Genomic DNA, 26669 nt, shown 5'->3' with positions numbered 1-26669 from the left:
ATCCAGAACCTAGAAAAGAGATTGTCTCTCTCAGGCAACAGCACTGTGAGAAGTGAGTTCCCAAAGAAAAAAACATCAGCTTCAAGAATAACAAAAACAGTTGATACTTGTTGGGTTTAAACACTCTACTGAACATTTAAAATGTTTTACAACAACCCTTTTCATACTGTTCATACTATTCATGGGGTGAGAGACTTTATTTTTTTTTGGGGGGGAAGGGCTCCAAAATCACTGCAGATGGTAACTGTAGCCATGAAATTAAAAGATGCTTGTTCCTTGGAAGAAAAGCTGACCAACCCAGACAGCATATTAAAAAGCAGAGACATTACTTTGCCAACAAAACCCATCTAGTAAAAGCTATGTTTCTTCCAGTAGTCATGTATGGACGTGAGAGTTGAACTATAAAGAAAGCTGAGTGCCCAAGAATTGATGCTTTTGAACTGTGGTGTTGGAGAAGATTCTTGAGAGTCCCTTGGACTGCAAGGAGGTCCAACCAGTCCATCCTAAAGAAAATCAGTCCTGAATATTCATTGGAAGGACTGATGCTGAAGCTGAAACTCCAATACTTTGGCCAACTGATGCAAAGAACTGACTCATTGGAAAAGACCCTGATGCTGGGAAAGGTTGAAGGTGGGAGGAGAAGGGGATGACAGAGGATGAGATGGTTGGATGGCACCACCTATTCAATGGACATGAGTCTGAGTAAACTCTGGGAGTTGGTGACACACAGGGAGGGCTGGCGTGCTGCAGTCCATGGGGTCGCAAAGAGTCGGACAGGACTGAGCAACTCATCTGAACAACCCTACATTAGTCACCACATTTTATAGGTGAGGAAACTATAGATTAGAGTTGTTACCCAAGTCTTAGTACAAATGAGTGTCTGGTGTTTGAGGTCAGGCAGTCTGACCTCAATCTGGCCACTTTCAAAAGTACATTCCTTTCCGGGCAGCAGGATGAATGAAACCCAGTGAGAACATGACACACATCACAGAGGAATCACACAAGACTGTCTGGTGGCATTTAAGCCTGTGATTCCAATGGCTTCTGAGTTACGGCTATATCAGCTGTCCAGCCTCTGCCCCTCCTCCTATTTAAACATTCTTTCATTTTGACAGAATCTCAAATTCTTTCAATAAATTTCATTTTTTCCCCCTGTAAGCTAGTTTGAGCAGGGTTTCTGATATTCCAAGGAAAGGGAGCATAAAGGTTCATTCCTTAGTGATGGATACAGGCTTTGGGAGGCCAGATCCAGTGGTTCTCTGCCCCCCTCCAAGGGCAGCAAGGCCCCGTCCTTTCTGCATCCTTCTGTCTTCTTTAGATCTTACTCTCTCCCCCACTGGTTTCCCAATCTAGGCATTTTACTTTCCAGGGATAAGACTTTCCTCACTTCCTAGGTTCTTTGTTCTTTTCCCCTATACGGTATATGATTTCTTTCAAAGATATCATGAATTAATATATACGTAAATGAGTCCTCATTGTAATACCTCATGTAAACTCAAGCAAATTACTCGAGTTAATGAAGATCTTGTTGAAGAAGGAAGCTGAGGATGGGGGGCAGGGGTAAATTGGGAGGTGTATGCAGGGAAGTGTTATACCTTTTGGAGGAGTGAGGTGGAAGGGCATGGCTTTTAGATTCACTCTGATCTAATTAGCAGAGGAATCAACAGAGCCCATTCCATGGTACAGACTGAAAGACTTCCTCTCAATACTAAACCTATTGTACATATAGTTCATTCAGAATTTATTGTGATGTCCCAAGTGTGTGTGTTTTTACATCCTTTTGAAAGTTTGGGCTCCTTTCTATGAATTTGAAGAAAGCTTACCAGAGCTGCCAGAGTTGGATTTTAGCCATAGTATCTCTGTGCCTCCCACTCATTGTTTCCACAGTAAATATAGTAACTCCTGGACTGACCACTTCATAAAATTGTGAGATCAAAATTATGTAATTAATGTGAACATTCTAGGAAAACTGTAAAGAGTTAAGCATGGGAGATATGATTTTTAATCTGTGTTTTATCCAGAATAAGTAGTCAATATATTCTATGCATTTAAGAAACTATTATTTCAGCAGTTTTTTCAACTTGACTGAGAGGAAAGAAGGACATTAAGCTATTAAAATAACAGATTTATAATGACACCTTGAAAGCATTTTATTATATGATGGATAGAATAAAGATGATAAGATCTATCACTGCTACTATAATTCTTTCTTCTGTCCAATTTTTTATCTGTCTTTCTAAATGTAGTTCAGGAACCATATCCCCAAGTCCCCTTCAATTGACACATTTCTTTAAACTTCTATAACTTTGTCTGAATTATACAAATCGGTTTTTATAAGATAATATATACTCCTTTAAGACAGTGAGCATAGTTCACTGAGCAGCATTCTGAGTACTCAATAAACACCAAAAATTTTATTTCTGAGTCACTTTTTAAACACTCAACTGGTCACTAGTTTAAAGTCTTGTATCTATATTTAGCCAAGTAGATATAGTTTGTTCATTGTAGACAGCATCTAAAATCAACACTATTGATTTTATTATTTAAAACTGCAAGTTACTCACTGCAAGTTATACAGTACTCTCCTTTCTAGTCTCTATCACCATGTTGATATTTAATCAGAAAAATTTCAAAATTGGTAGGAAATACAGTAGTCAGAGCTTTATGTCTCAACAGAGAATAAACATTCAACTTAATGAGGCAGGAGAAATAAAGGAGATATTAAGGAGCAGTTAAAATAAATGAATGACAAGGGACATCAGAGGGCAGGCGATTTTGCCCGAGATAGGTCAATCACTCGGGGGAAAAAATAACCTGAAGGAAAGCATTTGCAGCAGGAGTGTTTTATACTACTAGTGCTTGCTGGTTCCCTCATTTACTACAGGTTTATTCAGGATCTACTGTGTGTCAACTGGGCTTCCCTTGTGGTTTAGCTGGTAAAGAATCTGCCTGCAATGCGGGAGACCTGGGTTCGATCCCTGGGTTGGGAAGGTCCCCTGGGGAAGGGAAAGGCTACCCCTTCCAGTATTCTGACCTGGAGAATTCCATGGACTGTACAGTCCATGGGGTCACAAAGAGTCAGACACGACCAAGTGACTTTGACTTCACTGTATGTCAACCGTGTGTCAACTACTCTAATAATCTCTGGAGGTAATTTTGCTTCTTTGTCTTTATCAGAGAGATGTGCAGGAAATATGGCAAGTACCACAGTGAATCAAGGAGAGGATAATCAAGGTGCCTTAGGTGTGTGTGTGTGTTGGGGGATAAGGGAGTATCTCTGCCTTAAGGAAAGATTTTATACCAGTAGACAGTGTTTGTAACCTTTTTTCTTTCTAGTGCCTTCCCTCCCAGATACTTATCTTTTCATTTGCTATATTTTCCATATCAGAAGTGGGTGAATATTATTCAATAATATATTACATGACTATAAAATTCCTGAAGGCTTCATGCAAAACAGAAGTCAGAGAATTATAAGCCAGGAACTGGAAAATCAACATGGTATACCAGAAAGTTTCATTTTATAAAAGAAAAGCATCAACATATATAAGAACCAGTGATGCTTTGATTTTACAGCTAGTGTGACTAAAAATTTAAGCCACAAAACAGTAATATTTTATATCAGAAACTAAGAAGAAAATATCAGATATTAAGAATAAAATCCTTTCCAAGGGAATATTTTTCACCATTTGCCTTCCTTTGTAATCTTTTATAATTAAACAGCACATTATATGTTCTTCCCCAAATATTTAAACATCAATAAAGTCAATAAATTCTAGTATAAACAATCAAAAGTATTCTAAGTTATCATCAGGAACTGCTAAAAATGTAAACTAATACATAAATGCTTTTTAAAAAATGGTCAAACAGACTGATTATTCCACTTGGATTATGCCTGGGTATAAATAATCACTCCCTCTACAAATTACTATGAGCACAACAGCTAGGACCAAACTTACAGGGGACAAACAATGTAGGCTTGGATAAAGATATCTAAAAAACAATTTATGAATTATTTTTCAAAAACTAAATGAATATACCCAATGTAAACATTAATATCTCTAAGGAGATGCAGTTTCAATTTTAAATTTATTTTCCCCAATCCACAACATTTTAGCACGTTATGAAGCATCATGAACCTAGTTAACATATTTTGACTAGCTAACATAATTTTTAAAAGCTGTTATATTTTTGTTAGACATACATAACTATATAAGCATCAAACAGAACCATAAATAGAAATTCAAAAAATAATTCAAACGCCACGATGCTGCCAAGAATATTTACACTGACTTTATCTAGTTTGATGTTACCAGGGAAAAATATAAAGGGAAGAAAAGAATACAGGCTAGCAAAAAATAGACTAGCCTGGTACTGATATCAACATTCAGCAATAAATTTACTCTTCAGGGTCAGGTAGAAGAGGAGGAAAAAAGCCTAAACAGATCTTAATTCAAGGTGTAGGAAGTGGAAAATTAATAGAAGATATAAATGTCAAAATTCCTTTCAGTTCAGTTCAGTTCAGTCACTCAGTCGTGTCCAACTCTCTGCGACCCCATGAATCCCAGCACGCCAGGCCTCCCTGTCCATCACCAACTCCAGGAGTTTACTCAAACTCATGCCCATCGAGTTGGTGATGCCATCCAGCCATCTCATCCTCCATCGCCCCCTTCTCCTCCTGCCCCCAGTCCCTCCCAGCATCAGGGTCTTTTCCAATGAGTCAACAGAAGTAGAGTTACAGGTGTACAAAGCAAACTTATGGTTACCAGAGCATAAGGGGAGCGAGGGGCAGCAAGGGATAAAAGTGTGGCACCAGTGGTAAAAAACAACAAAACCCACCTGACAATGCAGGTAGATGCAAGAGTTGCGGGTTTGATCCCTGGGTTGGGAAGATGCCCTGAAGATGGAAATGGCAACCCACTCCAGTATTCTTGCCTGGAAAATCCTATAGACAGAGGAGCCTAGTGAGCTACAGTCTATGGAGTCACAAAGGGTCGGATCATGAGCACACACACATGAACGGGATTGACATAGACACACTATTATATATAAAATAGATAACTAGTAAGGGCATGCTCTATAGCACTGGGAACTCTACTCAATATTCTGCAATGGCCTACATGGGAAAAGAATCTAAAACAAAACAAAACTTTAATATGTGATACCTGAATCCTGCTATATGTCTACAAGTCCAACAACTACATACACATGTATCTTGTTATCTATCTAAATATTCAAATACCAATCAGTTTACTTCTGATGCTGTGTTGAAGAATGAATCCTAAGATTCTAGAGGCTGAGTATGTACAACTTAACCCTCACTTTGTCATAATTTTTCTTAATAAGTTTCCAATTTTTTCATTCTTTAGGGCTTATATATGGTAGGTGCTTTACTGTGTACTCAAGTGCCCTCTTGATAGAGGCTGGAGGTGACAGGTCCTACTTTGTTGACACCACACTGTTTTCCTAACAACTGGTGTTTTTAAGCATAAGAAAAATGTTTATTGAGTATAGCAGAGGATGTGGTTACTACAAGTGAAGAGTGATCATAGTACTGTCTTTCATAGAGTTGGTCCAATAGATAATGAAAATGAATACATAGTAAGTGAATAAATTTCACATAAGTGAAATTCATGATGATGACAAAATTCTCCATATTTTTTTCTTTTATAACAAATTCTCTGCTTTTCATATGGTTTTCCTCCCTTCCTCCACTTTGACTATTTAAAAAAAATCTTTATATTTTGTTTACTTTCCCTTATCCCACTGTTTCCTTAGAAAAAAAAAGAATATGTGTGTGTGTGTGTGTGTGTGTGTGTGTGTACGTGACACACAAGGGCATAAGGCTTGAAACTACTGATGCCCCTTATCAACTGGGGAAGTTCACTTTTAGCACCAGCCAAAGTCACTCACACTTTGTGCATGTACCTTAACACGAAACAGAAGTATATGCACAATTAAAATCCAAAACAAAAATCCAAATAGAAAAAGAGTATTTTGTATATGTGAAAGTACTGATTATTAGTAAAAGAAAAGTCTCACGCAGGGAAATGAAATCCCTTTTACTAAGTTTCCAAATCTGTCTAACCCCTCTTTGTTGTCAAAATATTTTTTAATAAGTCCACATTTCAGAATTGATTAAAAAATCAACAGGCTTTTCAACAATGAAACAAAAATGTATAGTCAATACAGACCTGATTTTAAGCTTGGCTCCTATTTATATATTTTAGTTGGCTTTGTTATTCTTCTCATTTATGATAATACAGAATTATTTTTGTTTTGAAAAATATTACTTGTTTAATTCAACTCATGAATTTCATCTAAAGAAAACAGTTTCCAAAGATAGGCTTATTTCTAGAAAGCACTAAAAATATGTCATGACATAATGATATACTAAGGTTGATCTTGTATCTAGTAATTCTATTTTTTTAAGAAATATTTCCTCATTTATTTATTTACTTTAAAAATTAATTCAGGGAAACATTAAATTTAGGATGCAATTTTATAAAAAAAAAAGCCCTTCTACCCTCATAGAAATTTATTTACTAGAAAATTCAGTATAAAAGAATATGAAATAATGAATAAAGCTTATATTATGCTTTCAAATAACAATAATTCTTTTTTGGTCTATATAAACTGGAATATAAACATTTTTTTAAAACAATAAATATTACTAACTAACTGACAATACAACTAGAATAGAGATTGCCAAAACAGATTGAGGTAAACCATCTCTAAAAACAGTAAATAATTCTGAAAGTGCCATTTCATTAAATCAAGACAACTTATTTAACTCTACAAAATATTCAATCACTTTTTAAATTTCATATGCTTGAAATCTGTATAAAACATGAGGGAAGATATCACTAAAATAAAAAAAAAAACCCTCAGATGACTGAGATACATTTATGGACTCTAGAAATTCCTTAGTCCAAACACGTTTTGGCAACTCTTGTCAAAGAGACTTTGAAGTGAAGTGAAGTGAAGTCGCTCAGTCGTGTCCAACTCTTTACGACCTCATGGGCTATAACCCACCAGGTTCCTCTGTCCATGGGATTCTCCAGGCAAGAATACTGGAGTGGGTTGCCATTTCCTTCACCAGGGGATCTTCCCGACCTAGGGATTGAACCCAGGTCTCCCACATTGCAGGCAGACGCTTTAACCTCTGACCCACCAGGGAAGCCCCAAAGAGACTTTAGAACAGAGCATTTTCTGCAGGCTCCCATCAAAAAGGTTAGTCAAACTTACAAAACAAATGATCAGAGAATTCTACCTTGTGGTTTCAATTCTACAGTATTTTAAAAAAATGTTTATGACTGTACGTCTTTTATTTATGCAAATTTCCCCAATTTTATTGAGATATAATTGACACTCATCACTGTATAGTTTGTAAAGTGTATAGTATAATGATTTGACTTACGTATATTGCTAATCTGTTTTGCTTTTTTACAGATATTTATTGGAGTATGGTTGATTTACAATGTTGTATTAGCTCCAGGTATACGGCAAACTGAATCAGTTATACACAGAACCACTCTTTATAGATTCATTTCTCATATAGGTTTAAGGTATTGAGTAAAGTTCCTTGGGCTCTACAGTAGGTCCTTATTAGTTATCTGTTTTATATGTAGCAGTAGTGTGTACATGTCAATATTTTATCACTGAGACCTTGCATTTTATGCTGTCTATACCAAGGAAAATAGAAAGTAAGTTAACTATTTTGAAACTGTAAAAGAAAAAAAAATGGAGCATATTGTAGTAACTCTTAAAAAGTTTAAACAGATACTTAGCATTTGGTCTGCCTGATATAAATCAGTCAAGTTGGCTGCATATGGGTTTATTTCTGATCCTTGGTGTCAATGAACATTTGTTGAGTTACTACTAAACACATAGCTATATTAAATGATACTTGGTTGACACCAGATATGCCTCAAAATTGAGGGGCAAGTTTCAGGTGAGCACATCAAAGTTCTTTATTTTGCTTTGTACAATTTTAACAATTGATCTTTGAGATTGTTTCCTATTAGTTTATAAAGAGCTTATGAAAAGTTTCTCCTCTCTCCCCTCATCTCTCTTTTTCACTAATAGCTGCCTCTTTTTCTATCACATGACTGTAAAATAATCTTTAACCCATATCATATTCAGAAGTATAAACAGAATTCCCAATCATTTGGTACAATGAATAACCATGTCTTCTATAATTCTTGATGTGTCTAACTGGACCTGCATGATGCACTTTTAGAAGGTGAATTACTGAGTTAAAGGATATGTATACTTTAAATTTCAAAAGCCATACCTGAATTGTTCTTCATACAATTTTGCCAATTTATACTCCTTCTAGCAATGGAGGAGAATATGTGGCTCCCAAACCTTTATCATTAATATGAACAAAAATATAAGCTTTTTTTTTTCAGTTTGATAGATGAAGTGATTTTCCAATGTTCTGAACCTATTTTTCTCATAGTTTCCACTATGATTGTAGTTTCAGTTTACATTTAACAACTGTCCATTTTGGAATTTATTATGATGTAGGATTTAAGATGTGCATTCATTTTTTCCTCAGATAATTACTAAAATGGTGTACATCATTTGTTAATGAATTCATCTTTTTTTCCCCACAGACATGGAAAGCTCCTTTCATCATGTACTAAAACCTCACAAATAACTGGATCATCTGAGTTTTTATCTTGTTTCATTGACCTGTCTTCATAGTTTTACATATAAAGCTTTAAAATATGATTTAATTACCGATAAGACTATTTCTTCTTCATTACTTTTTAAATTCAATATTTTAACTTTCCATGTAAACAAATTTTAAGAGTTAAGCCCCAAGTTAGAAAGTGTACTTCAAGATGTTGTGGGGTTAAAGTAGGTCTTTTTATAAACGATCACATTATACTTTAAAGAAGACTAATATCCCACAACATTTCCTTGCCAAGATAAAATATTTAAGTGGTATGAGGGATAAATAGAGTGGTCTTAGCAAGATAGCCATGATTTGTGCTAGCAGGATAGTTAGCAGATAATATCTATATCAAAATATGTTCCCAGTTTTAAATTACTAACTTAAAAACCAATTTTAAGTAGCTAAATTATTGATCTCAAAACTAATTTGGAAGTACAAGCAATTAGTGAAATGAAAGCTGACTACCAAAAGAGATATAAAATTAAAGATATTTTTGATACATCAATCAAAATAAAACTTTATGGAACATTAAAACAGGTGAAATGACTTAAATTTTCTTTAGACAGGTTTACTGAAACTAGGTTAATCTTAATAAAATATGTCTGCATTTTCAACCATGTGGAGAAACACAATGATAACCTTGAGTATCTAGCACCACTCCTTTACCTCTGAAAACAAAATTGTCCTTATCTTTCATACATTTCAGTAGCAACTGTGGAATTAACAGTCTACAGGTGGTATTCAGCCATGCTTGTGGGCTCCAGGCACATGGACATGGGAGAAAAGCTGATACAAAAAGCAGAAGTGAAAGAGACAACATTGTTTCATCAATGTAGAAAGTGAGAGACCAGCAGTATTTTTAAGAAGGATAAAGAAGAATCAAGGGAATCAAGCAAGCAGGTGGTCCAGTATCAATTCTGCAGCCCTTTCATAAGCTTTGGCCAGGAGCAAGTCTTCCAGCTCTTGCAAAGTGTAAATGCAAAGTGAAGTGTTCATTCACCCTGCTCCACCCCCTCAGGTGCAGTCAAATCACCAATCATGTTTTTTGTCCAAGGGCAGTCTACACTGGTGCAGGAAAGGAAAAGAGGGAGGGTGAAGAGAGGAGCGATTGGCCAGTATTAAAGGAGAGCTTTCCCACAGAGTTCTATGGTTGCTATAGTAACAGCTTCTTTTGTTTGTACATATTCAGAACAGCTGCTTCCTTTGGGCTTCTGGTGGCAGGGATATTATGGAGGTAACCCAGAGGAAAGAAGCAGCACGCTGACTATGGAAAATAGTTTCCATATCAGATCATTCTTGTTTAAATGAGTTGAACTTTATACTGGGGTTAAACGTGGGTTTTGAATGTTGGGAACAAGATCTTTTAAAAGATAAATTCCACCAAGCAAAGACCTAGGTGTGCTGTGATCTGCAAGATGCCTTGAGCTAACTTGGGCAACAGATCTCCCCTCTTCTGTGCCCTTGGGACTTGAAACCCTCCATTATCTTTCTACCTGGTCTACAGGCAACCTGTAGCTCAAGCTCTCTGGGAGGTATTTTTCTCAACAGGAAACAGCACTCCTTCCAAATGCTTACAAATCCCTGCTCACCTTTCCAAGTCCTAATTAATTCCTCTAATTGGAGCTTTTTCTGGCAGCAACCATTTACAAAGTTGAATTGCTGCTCAATACAAATTAATGAATATTCATAAATGTTGCGAACACCTACTGCCCTTAAAACCAGCCTACTAAGGCCTTCTATAGGCCTTACTAGTAAAGATGGGTCATCTCCAAGGGAAAGGTAGAGAAAAATGTGGTTTCATTCTAAGAAGCAAATGCCCTATTCACCTATCTGTGTAAAAATGTAGTTTTAAGAAACAAGTACCTTACAACATATATAAAAACACACACATATATATTATACACACAAATATACATGCATATATACATATCTAGTTATATATATACATATATGTATATACTCACATACACATATATGTGTGTGTATACTCAGTCATTCAGTGATGTCCAACTCTGTGACCCCATGAATTGTAGTCCGCCAAGCTCCTCTGTCCATGGGATTTCCCAGGTAAGAATACTGGAGTGGGTAGCCATTTCCTACTCCAGGGGATCTTCCTGACCCAAGGATCGAACCCATGTATCCTGCATTGGCAGGTGAATTCTTTACCACTGAACCACCTGTAAAACTATACATATATATACATATATCCGTAAGTACATGGTATAAAGTAGAAACCCAATGGGTTAAAAATAATGCATTAAAAAAGGCATCTGCCGGTTGAGTAGTCAAATTTTGTAAATACAAAAATTAAGATGCAAATAAGCAAAGCAGAAGACACAGATGTCCTTATAAGCAAATTGATATTGAACATAGGTTTACTACTTTTTTCTAACCCTTTGGGATTTTGGAAAAGTGCAATAAGAAATCAAAGTGATGCTCTTGTTTCTAAATTAAAACTTACTCATACTCTGTCTAACAAAGTGCTTTTAAACTTTGAATTTTAGTAAAATCCATGAAATATTTGGTTGGTTTAATTTGCAAATGGTAGGTATCCCACATGCTATATCTCAGGCCTCAGTTCATGTCAATTTGACTGTGTATTTGCTTATGAATTTTCACAGCAAACAACTCATTTTATCCTGATACTGCACTGAATCGGAATGAATAAACTTTGATTGATTCATATTGGAAGGAAACAGCAAAGATGTTTAGAATATTTCATTAAATATAGAAGTCCTGCATTATTATTAGATCTCATGAATATACACATTTATTTCACTTATTTAACAATATTTTTGAACCCAAAGATTTTGTATTAGCTTCAGTTATTTCCATATAGAATTAACTAAAGGTGATATTCTGAGTCCTAAAATAAGCAAGTATTACAATTTCTGTGCCTTTGGACTGTTCAATTTGGGGTGAATTATCTAATCTCTTTGAGCATAAGTCTCACAAACTGTAAAATAATGATGTTAACACCTTTGGGACACATTTCTAAAAGAATCAACTAAAACAAGACGTAAAAATTCATGCAGAAACTGCAAATATCATAGGATGCTGTTACAATAACATATATTATTAAGAGAAAGGAACCCGTGTTTAATATTTTTTTATCTTTAAATGTTTTGATTTCCCTTTTATCTTCTTATATTCTTTTTTATCATCAACATTAAAATCTCTAAACTTAGTCAAATTTTCTCTCAAACTCCAGACCTGGATTTTCCAAATTTATCACTGAAGTTCTTTTCAATATCTCAAAGGCGTTGGACCCAAATCTTAATAACTCATTTCATTTTCCAAATTTCTCTTCCTTCTACCATATTTCTAGTAAAGGCATTACCTTTTTTCCAGTTCCCAAGGCTTGAAAGTTATTAAGCCTATTAAGTTTTATACCTTTACAACCTGGAGCTGTCTCATGGATTTGAGCTCTCATTTTCATTCCTATTCAACTCTAGTTGAAATAACATGAATTTGCTCAAACTACTGCAGAGAGCCTCCAGAGCTCCAAGTTCCCCAACATATTGCAGATCAACTCTTTTCCCCAAACACGTTACTGTCTTCCTCAAGTAACTTGATAGTTTCTGGCTTCCAAATATACAACTGAAACTTCTTAACCTGACCCATAGGACATTACTGGATCAAAATCCAGGTTAACTGTTACTGTTATTTTCATTGTAAAATAAAATTTCTGATGATCTCCTAACATAATTCATGGATTTAAAACTCTGCTTTTTGCAAGTCTTTGTTTACTCTGCCCCCCCTGCATGTGCAGCTTATCCTCTGTCCTAACTTCTTGAGATCAAATGCCACTTTATAAAGTTTTTCTTAATTCTCACCCTTCTATTAAGGTAGACCTCCTTGGCCCATCCTCTGGCACTTACATTTGACTTTATGTCACTCTTATTCTTGTTTATTTCTGACTGCCTTGTGATAGTTTTAGGTATATTTTTTATTCAATTTAGAGTTCCCTATAGCAACTATTATGATCAACTTTAATATGAAAGGTTTTTTTTTTTTCTTTTTCTAAAAAAAATATGGAACGCTTCACGAATTTGCGTGTCATCCTTGCGCAGGGGCCATGCTAATCTTCTCTGTATCGTTCCAATTCCAGTATATGTGCTGCCGAAGCGAGCACTGAAAGGTATTTTAAATGTATAAAATTTCTACAAATCTATAAACAGTTTATAAATGATTGTATAAATTCTTATCTATCAATGAAGTAAGTCTCAGAGTGAAATTCAGATTTTTTGCAACTTTTTATCTGATTTCACACTTTTTAAAAAATGTCATACATTTAATCTTCAGCGTATTTCTATCAGAATACATCAATAGAATGTATTCAAAACTATTTGTACATTGCTATATAGTTTACACCTTCTCTGGTGGCTCAGATGGTGAAGAATCTGCATGCAATGCAGGAGGCCTGAGTTCAATCCCTGGATCAGGAAGATCCTCTGGAGAAGGGAATGGCAACCCACTCCAGTATTCTTGCCTAGAGAATTCCATGGACAGAGGAACCTGTGGGCTACACTCCATGGGGTTACAAAGAGTCAGACACACTTGAGTGACTAACACACATATAGTTTACAAACAAAATTATCACTGAGAATACCTAATGAGTAGTCATTGCTCTTCAAAAGAAACCTGTAAGAAAGACAACCCGTTTTCTTTTTGTAGACAGCTGACGCTTAAGACTGAGGTATCTACCTAGGGATCCTGGAAGTGACCAGCTTAAGAGGAGAAGCCTATAAGCTGAGGTAGACAAGCATAAAAATAACAAGCTGGGTCCATGATGGCATAGCAAAGCTGTTGAGTTACCAACTCTGGATCTGTTCTACCTCAAAACTTTTTGTTATATAAGTTAATGAACTTGTTCTAATTAGATTTTATATTACTCCTGGCTAAAAAAACAACAAAAAAAGAATGCCACAGAAATTCAGAGAAATGACTTGATGACAAACACAAGATCATAGGGAGAGAAAGAGGCAGATAAGGAGAATAGTCACAGTGACTTTCTAATTTTATGAGAAAAGCTATACTTCTTTGGATTAGCCTTTAATTTCCTTATTTCTTTTAAAAATATATTCTTATTTTATTTGAGTTAGTAAGTGGATTTCAGGTTCTTGAATCCAAATAGATCTTAAAAAAGAAAGCATCATCACATTTAATTAATCGTGACAATAAATAAGTAAAATATTAGTATTTCCTCTATTTTAAAGATGAAAAAACTGACGGTTGCAAAGATCATAGCCAATATCCTAGGAAAATTTGAACATGAACCCAGATTTTCTGACTAAAAAGCTGTTCTTTTCCATCATGTTATGTCCTTCCCATTGCATTCATTTTTAGATCATTACGGTCTTTTATTTCCAACTTTTCCAGTAACATCAATTATATCACCTTTTGACTTCATGACAATGAAATTCTTTCCTAGCTCAGTATATATATTTCATGCTTTGATTCATTCAAAATAATATAGTTTTTCCTCTTGGAGTATTTATTAAAGCTGCCTTCTTTTCCCCCACTGGTCACTGGCCACAGGTATTGTTAAAGTCAAGCAAGTACCAGAGTAGCCAGCTAAGATACAGCCACAAACACATCAATCTATTTCACACTTAAGATCCTCAAAGCCCACAGGATCAAGAAAAAATTATCGCTCAGTCGTGTCCAACTCTGTGCGAGCCATGGTCTGTGCAGCCCACCAGGCTCCTCTGTTCATGGGATTCTCCAGGCAAGAATACTGGATTGGGTTGCCATTTCCTTCTCCAGCAGATCTTCCCCACCCAGGGGTCGAACCTGGGTGTCCACATTTCAGGCAGATTCTTTATGGTCTGAGCAACCAGAGAAGCCCTTCTTTTTTCCTTCTTCAACAAATCAATATTAGAGCTCAATTAGGACTATAATTAAACTAAAAATGATTCTAATTTTGACATCTCCAGATTTTTGCCTCTCTTTTCTTTCTCCTGCATGCATGTGTGCTAAGTCACTTCAGTTGTGTCCAACTCTTTGTGAACCTAAGGAATCTAGCCTGCCAGGCTCATCTGTCCATGGAGTGCCTCCAGGCAAGAATACTGGAGTGAGTTGCCATGCCCTACTCCAGGGTATCTTCCTGACCCAGCGATCCAATCATGTCTCCTCTTGATCTTCTACTGCAGGCGATTCTTTACTGCTGAGCCCTTGGGGATAAGCTCTTCTTTCTCCTACTTCAACAAATTCAGTGCATTTATTTGTTTATTGTGTGCCAAAGTGAAAGATTCCATTCTTGTCTTTGAGAAGTTTATATAGTGGAGGAAAGAGACACAGACACCTCAGAGAAGAAAAACAAACACTCTTTCTGAAAACAGGAAAAATTGGTCCCTACACAGGACTAGCCTAATCATTCTCCCTGAAGCTCTGAACTATCTTTTTCCAAGTGACTGTTACCAAGTCTCAATCTGATCAGTTCACCTCAGTCACTATAGTGACCTTTCATATGCACTTATATACAACTGTACCTGGTTAATTTTCCTCCTGGGTCCGAGTTCTTCCTATAGTCTTTTTCTCTTAATTTCCTCATTTTTAAATAAGTACTTAAAATATTTTATTTTATATTCAATTTTAACCTTAAACTTGAATAAATTCTTGTTCTCTTTTTATTTTCTTATATTGCACTGATTTTATCACTTGCTCTTATAATGATCAGCAAAACAAGGATCAGAAGTGGAGAGATCTTTTGTACTCAACAGAGAGTGGGCAGAGTGAAGGACTTGGATGAAAACATTTGACTCTATGTGGCTGTGAGATAATAAAAAATAAAATAAACATTGGTCTTGGTTCCCAGTCCCTGACACAGGGCTCCTAAACCCTTATGAATTCCTAAATGATGAAATACTGGGTGGGCTTGCAGGTAATTCCTAGATGGGGCTGGTCACCAGAAAGACCAAGCCAACACCCCTCATTCTCCAGAGACAGGGGATGGGCTAGAAATGGAGTTAATAATTGATCACTCTTACATGAGGAAGCCTGCATAAATTCCTGATTGTAAGGGCTTCCAAGAGCTTCCAGTTTGATGAACACTTGTGCATGAAGCTGTAGGAAAACAACTGATACCTTCCTAAGGAACATACTCATATAGTTTCAAGTATGCTGAGTTTCATACCTAGGAAGGCCAATCCATTGGCTCATACAAATGATCCAGGTAAAACCTGCTCCTCTCTGGGAATTGTACTTACAATAGTGAAATACTGAGCCAATTATATTCTTGGGTAATGGGCTAAAAAGATATATTGATTTAAAGACGGCATGTTGAACCAACTACAAGTGAAAAATACTGGGTTTATGAGGGGGAGAGAGAGAGAGAAAGAGAAAGAAAAAAGGCAGAGGTGAGAAAAAGAGAAGAGAGAGAGGGAATGAGGAAAAAGAAAGCAAAGGAGAGAGGGGAGTTTCAGAGGGTAGTCTGGGAAACAGAAGAGAAGGAAGAAAGGACAGAAGATGGAAACCATGTAACCTCTGAGAGAGAGAGTAGTTCAGGCTAGGACTTAGTGATTCCTGATTTCCTCTTCCATAGGGTCTGACTGTACTTTTTGGATGTCAGTGGGATTTACTCTCATGTTCTTATAATATCTGCTACTGTTTCACCCTCATTTTTACTTGAGATATCTATGTGTAATTTTGTCTCTCATTCTTCATTCTCATTCTTTAACTTTAATTAAGGCCATACACTGACTCAATGGACATGAGTTTGAGCAAACTCTGGAGGACAGTGAAGGGCAGGGAAGCCTGGGCATGCTGCAGTCCATGTGGTGACAAAGAGTCAGAGATGATGAGTAAATGAGCAACAACAACACAGCAGATGAATATGAAGTAACTTCCTGGCTCAGGCAAGGTACAGGCAGGGGGGCCAGTTAGTCCACAAAAGCTTCCTATATAAACCCTTAAAAACTACTGTCTCTCCCTCGATCCTTGTTTTCAGTCCTCTGTTGTTGGAGTTGTACTTGGAGCCCAGTGTCCACTCACCATCTCAGGCCCCATATATATAAGCCTTGTGATTTATCTTAAAATGGGATTCTGGAATCTTTACTATCATTCTGCTGTTCACTAAACAAGTATCATCCACACAGTATTTTCTTTTAGTGGCATTAAAAGTAAGAGGCTAAATATTAAAGGTGAGGAGACTAGTATGTCTTATATATGCTAAGCATTATTTTAAGTACTTAATATATACTAATTATATTACCACATTTTACTCTCCAGAAACTTTGTGAGGTTTGTACCATCCTCATAAAGAAGAAAACTGCCAGTCTCAGTAAAAGGAAGCAACTTATCAAAGGCCTTAAGGACAGTAGCAGAGCCATGGATTTTAACCAGCGTTAAACTCTGGTTAAAATCCATGGCTCTGAGTAAATTTACAACAGGGTCCAATAGAGAAGACCTACTAGGAACTGTATTTGGTTCCTTGTGTGAAACAAGGTAAACTTGTGACATAATTAAGTTAACCTTCATGAATTATCATACTGAATATAACATTAAATTGAAATAGATTTTAAAACAGACATCCTTTTTTTCTAAGACTAGTTCTTGTTATTTGTTAAAAAATAAATTTGGCCTATATAATGATCCTTGTTGGCAGGTAAAAGGATCATTAAATACAAACCCAACATGTGCACCAAGAAAGCTTTGAAATTAACAAAGAGTATAGCAGTAAGTTTAAACCCACTGCCAACTGCTTAAAAAGATAAATCAAAATGCACTAAAGACAGTAATGTATATATAAAACAAGAGGATGAGTGCTCAGTGAGCCAGCAGAGAACTCATCAAGGTGAAATCATACAATAAGTGAAACTATGCCTGCATGAGGGATAAAAGATTAGCAATAAAATAAATACCAATGTCAGTGGTGTGATACATCAGAATTCAGGACAACTGAAAATACTTTACACATAAAAAAGTACACTAGAGGAGACCCGATAAAAAAAGACAGTATAAAAATGGACTGACATAAACACCACATTTCTTTGCTTCAGAATAACCTGGGGGCATTAAGCTTGCTAGTCTCATACTCACATATGTCTAAAGGTCAGAAAGAGTTCTGAGAACAAAGTGATGTTCTGGGTGCACACTTACTCCCTTACACTTAATGTTTCCATGTGGAGAAATTTTCTTTAGATGAACACTCTTGACCTTTCACGCCTCTACTAAGTGTCAATGTCTAAGGTTCAAATTAACAAGAGGTATCCTTAGGTCTATTTGCTTGCATCCAAGTGAAATCTTATTTGAATATTCATTGGAAGGACTGATGCCGAAGCTGAAGCTTCAATACTTTGGGCACCTGATGCAAAGAGCCAACTCACTGGAAAAGACCTGATGCTAAGAAAGGTAGAAGGCAGTAGGAGAATGGGGCAACAGAGGACTAGATGGTTGGATGGCATCACCAACTCAATAGACATGAATTTGAGCAACCTCCAGGAGATGGTGAAGGACAGGGAAGCCTGGCATGCTGCAGTCCTTGGGGTTGTGAAGAGTCAGACATGACTGAGCAACTGAACCACCACAAAAAAAGCCAAATCTAGTTTTCATCAGTAATAAAATTGACCAAGTTATTTGACCATTCCAACTAATTCTCAATTCATTTCTACATCAGGTAGGAAAGAAAAAGTATTCTTTTTATTTCCTAAATGTCTAATGTACTTCCTAAATGTCTAATTATATGGGTGTGAATGTGTATATGTGCTTAATACCTTAAAAGCCTTTAAACTGTACATATGACCATTCATGTAAATATAAGACCTCTTCACTAACATTTACATTAACCCTAATCCTCTATATTAACCCTAACCCTGTATATTATTTACATCATCCATGTTTAATCTTGATCTTGCTATTTGATTCATGGGTAATATGTAACAAACATACAGAATGACCAGTAAGGTTTAGAACCTCAAAAAGACAAAAATTTGTCTAGAGGAATTCTTGGTTGACTAGGAAGGTGGCTATGCCAATCTAATTATGTCCTAGGGTAGATGCAGAAAGAAAAATGATGAGGTTAAAGCATTTATTAAAAATAAAAATAACTGTGAAGTTGGAATACTAAATTTTCAGCAGAGAATAATCCACTTAATTCTTTTAAAATTATACTAATTACAACAAATAATTCTGTAATGCTAATAAATCATTTTAATTTATTCTTCAATGCCAAAGAAATTGATATCATGCTAGAAAGTTTCCAACTTGGGCATTTACATGACAAATTGTCTATCTGTCTATTAAGAAACAAAGTATAAAAAGAGATGATTGAATAACAAGAAATAGGCCAAAGTGAAACCAGAGGTTCACTTTTGACACACATGAAAATGAAATTTCCTTTGAATGTAATGTAATACTTATAATGATGGCCTAATTTCCATAGTCCTTTGAAATATAACAACTTTATGAGCAATAATAAGAATAACTTATTATCACTACAATTACCTAACACGTCCCAAGTACAATGCTAAGTGTATGTCATCTCATTTGACCTCCTCAAAACCCTCCAGTGCAGACACCATTACCCTCATGTTACAGAAAAGGAAACAGTCTGGAAAAGGTTATTTTTCCCTGGTCTCATGTATACAAGTAGAAGAGCTAGAACTCGAACCCAGATAGCAGATCTGAAGTCTATGCTCTTCCCACTGTGCCATATTTAATACATCATTTATTTCTAAAATAAATCTCCATCTTCCTCTATAGTGTTTCCTTTCTTGGCTTTCTAATGTCTTCACTCATTCACCATGGTCCTTTGGATCAGCCTTGGATGTTCTTCCACAACTGCCTTCTGTCAATTCCTAAGTTCACTCCTATCCCTTCCTGCCTAGTCCTACCCTGGCGAGGTTCCCACCACTTCTTTCGTGCAATAGCAGCATGAAAGTGAATGAATGTGAAAGTTGCTCAGTTGTGTTCAACTCTTTGCAACCCCATGGGCTAAACAGTCCATGGAATTCTCCAGGCCAGAATACTGGAGTGGTAGCCTTTCCCTTCTCCAGGGGATCTTCCCAACTGAGGGATCAAACCCAGGTCTCCTGCATTGCAGACGGATTCTTTACCAGATGAACTACAAGGGAACCTCAAGAGTACTGGAGTGGGTAGCCTGTCCCTTCTCCAGGGGATATTCCTGACCCAGGAATCAAACCGGGGTCTCCTTTATTGCAGGCAGATTCTTTACCAACTGAGCTATTAGGGAAGCTCAGTAATTCCCTATAAATTCATCCTGCATGAACAACGCTAACTGGCTCATAAACATCTATGTCTATACAGATAGAGTTATTCAGTTACAGTTGACTCTTTGTGACCCTATGACCTGCAGCACGTCAAGCTTCCCTGTCCTTCACTACCTCCCAAATTTGCTCAGATTCATGTCCGTTGAGTTGGTGATGCCTTGCAACCATCTCATACTCTCATCCTCTGCCACCTTCTTCTCAATCTTTCCCAGCATCAGGGTCTTTTCCAGTGAGTTGGCTCTTTGCATCAAGTGCCTGAAGTATTGGAGCTATAGCTTCAGCAACAGTCTTTCCAATAATATTCAGGGTTGATTTCTTTTATAACACACACACACACACACACACCATTTTATATGTTCCACATAATCCACTTCATTTGCTAACAGCTTTCAACACCTCTATATTTTCCCTCTAATATAGAAGTAGACAAAGTTTTTTTTCTGGAAAGAATCAGATAGAAAATATTTTAGGCCATGTGGGCTACAAAGTCTCTCCATCAATTGTGCAAAAGTAACCACAGACAATATTAAAAATATGAGGCACAGACTCACATAAGTGGGTGTGTCATAGTTCAATAAAACAACTTAAAACAAGAGGGCAGGCTGGATTTTGTTTTTCCAGTAATCATGTATTGATGTGAGAGTTGGACTAAGAGAAAGCTGAGTGCCAAAGAATTGATGCTTTTGAACTGTGGTGTTGGAGAAGACTCTTGAGAGTCTCTTGGATTGCAAGGAGATCCAACCAGTCCATTCTAAAGGAAATCAGTCCTGAATATTCATTGGAAGGACTGATGCTGAAGCTGAAACTCCAATACTTTGGCCAGCTGATGAGAAGAACTGATTCATTGGAAAAGACGCTGATGCTGGGAAAGATTGAAGGCAGGAGGAGAAGGGGACGACAGAGGATGAGATGGTTGGATGGCATCATCAACTCTATGGACATGAGTTTCAGTAAGATCTGGGAGTCGGTGATGGACAGGGAAGCCTGGCATTCTGCAGTCCATGGGGTCCCAAAGAGTCGGACACGACTGAGTGTCTAAACTGACTGACAAGGTCTCTCCTGCTCTCTCAAAGAATTCTGCACAATCTAGTGTCACTGTTTGCCTCTTTTATTCCTTTCCTATCTTAATTAACTGTATCATAAGTAATTTCTCAACGAACTCACATGTCCTTTTAAACCCTCTTCCTCTTCCACTCCCAATTGCCTCCATTTCTTCTAGGTGTATATCTGTTTTCTCTTTCCATATATTTCAATTGTGAGTTAAAAAAAAAAAATCTTCCTAGTGTGTGATTGATTAGTATATCAAGAGTATTACCCATATAAATGTATCCAAGGAGACGGTAAAAACAAATTTAAGCTATCTTATTAATTCATTTTAATGATGAACTACAAAAATAAGTCTCTCTCTATTTTCCTTGTTTCCAGAAAAGCAATTCTCTTTCTTAAAGGTTGTATTACACAGATATAATCATAGAAATATTTTCCTCAACAGAAGTTATAGCTTATAAATCAGATTTTTCTGTGCTTTCATTTCCACAATAATGTATTTTCTTTTTCTCTATTTTCAATTGAATGATAATAGCTTCATAGTATTGTGTTGCTTTCTACCAAACATCAACATGAATTGGCCATAGGTTTACTCATGTCCCCTCCCACTTGAACATCCCTCCCCTCCTCCCTCCCATTTTCACAATAACATATTTAGTGATATTTTCATTTAAGTACACAAAGAGCTGTCTGATCCTTTTTAAGGGCTGCATACTATTTCACTGTACAGTTGTGCCTTGTTTATGTAACAAATTTTTCACTAAAGGATTTTTAAAGTTTCTAATATTTTGCTACTATAAAAAAGGATGTTTTGTGCCAATGCAAGGGTAGTTGTGCACTAAACACATAAAAACAGTAACTGAGTCCTAACGGGAAGGAGAGAAATAGTCACTTTTTTGAGATGTGATTCTTGAGATGAAATAAAAATAAAACACGAGTAACCTCAGTTTTGTGACAATATCCAAACACAACTTTCAGACTCTACAAAATCATTTTTATCCCATCTTTTTAACTGAACTAACTTTTTCCCAAGCATGGAAAAAAATGACCTCTTCTCTGATCTTATATCCTTGTAAAAGGGTTTTAGAGTTCCAAACTCAAATTTGAGGACAGAATCTATTTCTAAATATGGTACTTCCTGAAGAAGACACTATTTCAACTACTTATTAAACCAAAAATCTTATACATATAAAATTTGAAAAGGGTACTACCTTAAATTAATATGATTTGCTCCTTTCTCAAAAGAAATAACTGTTAAAAATAGCTAATAGCTATGTATAATGACTGTAATAAATTGGTGTGATGACTTAAGTATTTCATTACTGTCATGTCCAATTAACTTCAAATATTCAATACAGATTACATCTTGTTTATATATCCAAACATGTACCTGTACACATATAATCTGTAATTTTGAAATATTGATTTTCAGTATCAATAATCTGAACACTGATTGTAACACAGATTTAATGTGTGCTATGTCTTCAGCATTGTGCTAAATGTCTTAACTCATCTAATCCTCATGAAGATAGAATCTATTATTATTATTATTTAAACAGATGAGACTTAAGGAAATAAAAATTTTCAGAATGTTAGACTACAGTAAATGGTAAAGCAAAGAGAGTGAATTAGGGTTGTTAATTTTAGTTCACATTTTTATTAAGTCCTTATGTTTATTAACTGACCCCAAATGCAAATCTCTTAACATTATTTGTGCAGATGCTCATGACTAGGAAAACGGGAGCAACTAAATGTGGCAGAAGAGAATGAGGAAGATAAAAATTGGATTGAAATTGGAAAAAATGAAAGGAATAGCAGAAGAATGGTATAATAAGTAAGTAAAGGTGTTTCTGGATATAGTTATATAATTTTTACATAAGTTCATTTTGGTCATGGGTTCCCTAAAAACTGGGGCTTCCCTGGGGCTCAGATGGTAAAGAATCTATCTGCAGTGCAGGAGACCCAGGTTCAATTCACTCACACTTTCAGTTTACTAACAATTAATTAGTGGCTGCATAGTCAATGTAAGAAATCAACCAGTAAATCTAGACAACTGGTTTTGAATTGTCCTTCCCATAAGTCACCAAAGCCAATCTTTAAGATTTCAGGGCGATCACTTAGAAAAGTGACTAATTTAGAGCTTTGAGAGGAGGCCAAATTTTTTACCAGGACTGAGAAAATCCTTTTGTGATTGGCTGTCATAAAGGTAGAGATTTAGATAGCTAGGTAAATTCAACAAACATTCCTTCATGCTTCAAGTCTCATCATTAGTGAAATAAAAGGTCAGAATGAAAAACTAATAGGAATCTAGATATTTCAAGTGTAATTAATTCTGAAATATGGCATTTAAAATGACTCCTTGCATTCAAAATACAAAACCCCTCACAATCTTTATGAACAGAACAAATGATTTTGTGACTCTGATTATTTCATTGAATATATTCACCAAATACTTGTGGGGTTCCTACTGACTTACCTGTTCATCAAGCACCAGGCACAAATTTCTGCCCTCATGGAGCTTACATTCTAGAGTGGGAGAAAAGATAGCACACTAAATACATATGGAGTATATTATATTGTCTGTTAAATAATTAAGAGGACAATGAGAAAAATAGATCGGGAAAGATATACAGGGAGTCAAGGTACAATTTTAAATAAAATAGTCATGAAAAGATTTTCTGAGAAGCTGATATTTGAAGAAAGACCAGAAAGAAATGATGGAATGAGTCATGTGGCTATTTTGGAGAAAAGCATTCCAGGAAAGGCAAATGAACAGGCACTAAGGCAGGAGAATGTCTGACATTTTTCAAGAAAACCTTGAGGGGGCCAGGGTGCTTGGGATGAGGGAAGAGAGAGAGAAGCCTGGGGGATAAGGTCAGAGAGGACATCGGGAGTCCAAGCTTCAGAACCCTTTAGGTCATTGTAAACTCTTTGGCTTAAACACTGAGAAAGAAATAGAAAAACCACTAGAGAGGTTTAATGAAGAAAATACCCAAGAAATAATAAAATCAATGGCTCCAAGTGTTTCTGTTGAATTATTCTGACAACAGAATAAAGTCAAATGAGTCAAATAGCTTCAAAAAGAGATTAAACATCCTTCACCAAAGACAGCAATGAAACGGGCGTCATAACGTGGATTATGGAGCATACTATGATTTGTACTGTGTATCCGGTTAAGTTAGAAACTGTGTTTCTCAAACCCCTTTCTCTAGTGTGACTACCCAATACAGCTGACCACAAGGGGAGTAGGTGTGAGACCTGGAAGGTGGAAGTAGGGCAGTCCAGTAGTCATTACTCTGTGAGGGTCTCATCATCAGATGCTGTGGTAGACGGGTGCAGAGGTACCAGGCAGACTTCAGCCAGTCCTAACTCTCCTCCATTCCCCATCTAGCATCTTCCTGGTCAATCTAGCATCTTCCTGGTCACTGGTCCTGTTATCCAACAGTGGCTGGAGCCACCACCGAGAGCTTCACTGTGAGGCCACAGAGGTGGTGAGCTAATAAGTGCCTATAGACTCCCACCCCAGCTTGCTCTTGGCAGTCCAACCTGGTAGCTGACATGCATGGTATCTCAGATTGATTCTCTGCTCTGATGAGCCAACTATCCTTCCTTCACTTCCGCGGCTCCTTCTGCAATAGTAGAAGGCCTAATTTTTATGATGAATCCTTTATCCCGTAAGTCATTAGTGACTCTGCTCCTGTGCTTGAACTTGCCCAATCTAGCCCATCTACAAAAAACTGTCCGTTTATTTTGACATTTGATAAACTTAGCTAAAATCAGTAAGTTTGGGCAAATTTGTAAAGTAAACTTAAGTCCTTTGCAGCACGTGTTTGGTTCAGGCCAATAAGGTTTTGAGATTTTTTCAGAAAGGCTTTTCTGCAGCAGACGGAATGTGGTTTTATAGGCTGATCCAAGGTTTAAGAATAACATCTAATCCCAAATTCTGCTTCCGAATGCTGTCAATTCGGAAAATGAGAGCAGATGTTGACAGAGATGTATTTGCTAATCTGATGCCTCAGCAAACACTTTGAAAGAAAGACAGTGTGAGACTAGATTGAATAAATATCCTCTTTTAAATTTATTTTAAAAATCCTTTTGACTGTATACCCTAAAGGTGACATCTCTCAGATGATGACTACAAAAGGGTGTTGTCAGTAAAACACAGCAAAGTTTTTGTACTTCAGTATCACAGCTACAACCTAAGAAACCCACATTAAAGAGAATCTTTCTGCATGTTTCCATTTGAAATGTAAATGAATGTCTGATTTATTCATCAGTGATTCCAGACTTCAGTTTCTCCTTTCTAAACGTATTGAGTGCATTCAAGTTGCAGCTCAAAGAGCTAATAGCTGGTAAGTCTGAGTAAGAGATGTGTAGATGATACACTTTGAAAAAAAAATACAAGTTGTGTGGAACCATCTTGATTTTTATTCAAGCAAAACTCTCATTTAATCTGAATTTGCACTGTTTCTACAACTCAGTGTTTGGACTTTGTGAAATGCAGAATGTCTGCAGAAGAGCAAGAGTCTTCAACAAATTAAAGATTAAAAAGAAAAGTCTTATGTTACTTGTTAAGTATTGATCCAAAGTCACCAACAATTTGTTGAGTTAATATATGTCAGAAATTCTCTATTACAATGTTTTATTAATCCTCCGGGGCCATCCTGTGCACTGGCTTTACAGCATATGGACATTCTGAGAGAGTAAATAACGTGCATATTCTTAACACCAGTGAGGGGCAGGGCTACTATGTGCCTGCGTGCATGCTCAGTCACTCCATGTGACTGAGTCATGTCCAACTCTTTGTGACCCTATGGACTGTAGCCTGCCAGGCTCTTCTGTCCATGGGATTCTCTAGTTAAGAATACTGGAGTGGGTTGCCATTTCCTCCTCCAGGGGATCTTCCTGACCTAGGGATGGAGCCTGCAACTCCTGTGTCTCTTGCATTGAAGGTAGATTCTTACCCTGGCATACTGACTACCAATGAGAATTCCTTCCTTCAATCTCTGTGTAGGTGTGTAAATAACACTACTGACCCCAATATTTATTTCTCACTTAATCCTTACCAGAAATGTGATAATTCTCCTATCCTCAACTATGTAGACATGAGTACTGAATAATTAACTTCTACTTGAGTGGTTTCATATTAAATTTTATTTAAATTTCTTTTCTAATTCCATTAAGGAGTACAAAGAACTTAAGCCAGAGGATTCCACATGCACCCTTCAGAAACTTGGTAACATCGGGGGAGTGACTCTCTAAGTGTCATTGTTCTCATCCACAAAAATAGCAGCCAGATCACCTTACCTCAGGATTGCAGTGAGGGTCAAATGCAGTCAGATATTCAATAAGCATTAGATTCACTTCCTTTCCTAAAGGTTTCAGAAAATAGCACCAGTTGGGATACATTATTTGCTTTGGATAGTTTCAGCAAATACTTAAAGGAAAAAAGAATCTTCGATAAAATTACCCCATGTAAGCCACAGTATATCACAAGCTTTTAATTCAGAATAAAGTCTGGACCAGTGGGGTACAATGCTCTTTAACTGCTGGTCAATCTCCACAGTGTTACAACCAGTTCTCCAGGGAAGGAATGGGGAAGGGGGAGAGAAGGTGAGATGGTTTTGTAATCATTGTGTCCTAGATTATCTTCCAACTTGGGTTCACATTTGTAAGAGCTCACACGGGCCCAATAAGAATGACTCTGT

The 26669-nt window shown here is 36.6% G+C and overlaps 1 protein-coding gene and 1 non-coding gene across 5 annotated transcripts in view; both read right to left on the bottom strand.

Annotated features, from left to right (window-relative positions):
* The window catches only part of KCNH7 (potassium voltage-gated channel subfamily H member 7), a 498938-nt gene that overhangs the window by 406409 nt on the left and 65860 nt on the right, over window positions 1–26669 (bottom strand). The gene's annotated exons all lie outside the window — the stretch shown is intronic.
* Window positions 12712–12818, bottom strand: LOC122688829. The gene has a single exon (XR_006339575.1). It is a non-coding gene; the product is annotated as a U6 spliceosomal RNA (small nuclear RNA).

Source organism: Cervus elaphus, chromosome 33 (assembly GCF_910594005.1).
Source record: "Cervus elaphus chromosome 33, mCerEla1.1, whole genome shotgun sequence".
Lineage (NCBI taxonomy): Eukaryota > Metazoa > Chordata > Mammalia > Artiodactyla > Cervidae > Cervus > Cervus elaphus.
This window is presented reverse-complemented; position numbering and strand designations above follow the sequence as displayed.